This window comes from Parasteatoda tepidariorum, chromosome 5, assembly GCF_043381705.1.
Source record: "Parasteatoda tepidariorum isolate YZ-2023 chromosome 5, CAS_Ptep_4.0, whole genome shotgun sequence".
Classification (NCBI taxonomy): Eukaryota; Metazoa; Arthropoda; class Arachnida; order Araneae; family Theridiidae; genus Parasteatoda; species Parasteatoda tepidariorum.
The window spans coordinates 2,199,245-2,203,116 of NC_092208.1; positions in this window are offsets into that span (position 1 = coordinate 2,199,245).

Here is a 3,872-nt window from a genome sequence, read left to right on the forward strand (position 1 = left end):
AAAATAGGAAAAAAATCTTTATTTCATGTATCATTTTGTTTAACAAGCTGCAACTTAAATCTGTTTCTCTATTGATCATAAATTATAAAAGTTTTTGAACTTATGAGCATTTTTTTTCAAATTACTATTCAAAAAAGCAAGATCAATTAGAAGTCAAAACTAGATAAACANATAATACATACAACTGATGTATAAAAGAAATCCCTCAGATATCTCATGGATATCTGTAATAAGTCACATATATGTCAGTTAACGGAAACTCATCCATGTATCATAGTCTTAGTATGGAATTTTTTATATCTGGTTTTAAAAAAATCCCAATGAAGAATAAAATATTTATAAAATAAAAAATCAGAAGATATTTTTCTTCCACATCATACAAAAACCGCAATACAACTATTTAGATAAGCTGTGTTGGAAATACAAAAATGGGTAGAAATAAAAATTATTATTTTTATAAAAAAAATTACAAAATTATATTTTAAAACTTTTCTTTGTTTTAATATTTTAATCAATGTTAATTTTCTGATTTACAAAAATTAATTTTGAGCTTAAGATCGATATTATCACAATTCTTTAAGTAATTTCCATATAAGTTGCAAAATTTCCATTTCGTTTCAATATTATCACAATCTATTGTTGTTTCAGTTTTACGGCCTAGAGATTTTTACTGCCAAAAAACTACTTTATTAAATAGCATTTTGCATTAACCTATTTTGAGGAATTATCTGGAAAAGCAAGATCAATAAAATTTTAACTAAGAAATGCTTTATGGAGTATGTAGTAAGGATAAAACACATAAAGATAAAAATCCTAAGTGTAAATTATTGCTCTTTTTTACACACAAACTGAATTTAAACAAGTACATTTATTCAAAGGGTTAAGACGGGCCTGGTCTACTAAGATATTTGATTGACCATTGCAAAAATATTGGTTATCACGTTCAAAATAGGAAAAAAAACTTTATTTCATGTATCATTTTGTTTAACAAGCTGCAACTTAAATCTGTTTCTCTATTGATCATAAATTATAAAAGTTTTTGAACTTATGAGCATTTTTTTTCAAATTACTATTCAAAAAAGCAAGATCAATTAGAAGTCAAAACTAGATAAACAGCAAAGATAATTGCCTAACAATTATTCAATATAATAGACAGTATACAACTGTATAACTTCAAAAAATGTTTCAAAACCTTTAGAGCTTTAAAAGCAAATTATTTAAATTACACTCCTAACTATTCTAATTTATCAAATCTGAAACAAGTGTAATTCAATACAGGGATTTTTTCAAGACTATATTTAAAAAAATTGTATACTAAAATACTACAACTAATTTAAGACATAATTAAAATAATTAAAATGAACATACTCATTGTTTTTAATTTATTTCCAATCTTGTCAAGAAATAACATCAGTTGAGCCAAGACTTTATTTGTTGAGCTGTTACCAGCGGACACTTTTGACTTGTTCAGCTAAATGCAAAAAATTTACAAAATGAGATATCTGATTAAAGACATTATAAAAAGAATGAAGCTTCTTATTTTTTTCACAAATAAAGTTTAAAATTACTAAATTTAATTTAAAAGAAATAATTAAGAATAATTCATAGAGCAAAAAAGTTATAGATTAGTATTTTCATTTCCTTAATTTAATTTTGGACTTCGTTAGATATCAATTATTTTATAAATTTTTAAGCAAATGTCTAAAGACTATGTCTATCAAACAATGCCCAAGATTCATTGTTTGGAAATGAAAATTATCACAGTTTTTCAATGAAAACTCTTGACCACTGTAACAATCATTTCTCCCATTTCTCTTCATAAAATTATTTTTTATGTTATCTGGATTTTTATTTCGATGTATTGTTGAATTATTAATAAATGCATTAGAATATTTCATGCTAATGATGCAGGACAATGTTTGGCTGCAGACTTAGCTGGTTTAAAACAATGCAGTTTAAACCAAATGATTTAAAAGAGAAAAAAAAAGCCTGAATATTTAAAAAAAAAAAATTTTTTTTAATAAATAAATTTTCTTGTTTTTATATTTATGTTTATTTTCTTGTTTTTTCTTGTTCTTGTTTTTCTAGTTTATATTATTCTGATGATTTTGTTTGAGTTTCTTTTCTTAATTTGTTATTTGTATTTCATGTTTTTTCCTGGACTTCTAAACAAAACCATTGGGGTACTGAGGGAGTTAATTTAGGCATTTGCTTCTCCCTCAATTAGAAATGGTTTTGTTTTTTTGGCTACCGAGGCCGGTACCCCCTGAAGATGTTGGTTTCGGTGGTCATATTTTTATTTTTATTTCCTTCGTTTCCTTTATTTAAATTTTCTTGTATTTATATTGATTTCTTATTTGTCTAAATGTTGAGAAGTCAAAAGATGTTTTTCTCACATTTTCTGAAATTTTTAAATGTTTGCATAGAACTTGAGTTTTCACAAAAGTAATAATGTAAAATAAATCAATGCAAGCAAATTTAAAATAAAAAACACGAGGTTTTGTAATAATGCTTAAAATAAATTAGACCATAACTAATTCCATGTTCTGTAATTTGTAGAATTAGCCAATCATATACTAATAATTGAAACTTCCTAAACTTTATTTTTATATACTAGTGAAATATACATAATGCTTACTACAGTTAAAAGTATAAATAAGAAGGTGCTTTTCTAAATTTTATTTTCTCAGTTCAATTTCATATTTGTTTTCTGCCACTTAGATAAACAAATTTTGAATTGTATGCTTATATTCCTTATTGTAAAATTTTCAAAATTCAATTAAAATATATTTTTAAGTAAATTTTTTTTAATTTTGCAGTATGTCAATAAGAACCTCATTATATTTAAAGCTAAATTATGTTTAAATAAATGGCATATAAGTAAATAGTTCTTTGTTTTTCTGACGGGCAGAACTTAAACCTACATTTATTATAAGTGTGTATATATTTATGGAACACATTTATCAATTTATTTCTTTTCATCATGCTGTTATTAAATATTTCTTAAGTGAAGAAAAAAAAGCATTTTCTTGAATATCTAAATAATTTAAAATTCATCCCAATATGTATACATATTCACACAATACTAAAATAATATTTAGATATTAAATACTATTTAACCTTTCTTTAAAATCCGAAACTTGATCAACAGAGAGACTTTAAAGTGCTTTATCTCATAGATGATAATTTTGTGTTTTAATCTTAATTAAATCCCTAAGGAATTTTTTCTACTTAAGATAAAGTTTTGAAGTAAACTTTTTTTATCTTAAGTATAATACACTTATTTAAACTGTGCATGAAATAAGATTTTATGATGGATTAAAATTTTTACTGCATGTTATATATACCTAACATGAATTTTTAACCTTTTTTTTTACTTTTTTGCAAAATAATCTATAAAAAATGTTTTAATTGATATATCAACAAATTAATGCATAAAATTGTTAAGATGAATATTGTAAGCACTAAGAAAAAAATTTAAAATATGTTAAAATAAAAAAGGCCTTAAGGATTTAAAAATGAAATTTTTTTTTTAAATTTTAAACAATTTTTCCATTAACCATTTTTCGAAGATAAATCATAGATTATAAGTTAAATGAGCATCCACAAAATGAATGATTATACTTTTATTTTTAAAAAATGCTGCAAGAGTACTGTGAACAAAATTTTTTTTACGTATAATGAAACCTTCCATAATGAATATTAATAAAACATATAAAAGAAATTACTGAGAGTATAAGTTTACAGTTATAACAGCAGTCTTCAGAAAATTAATTTTTGTTATTGCTTCGACATGCTTTTACCAACTGACTGTTCAAATAAAAATTATGCAACCAGGCTACTTTGAATCAATGTGATCGAGGCAATGTGAA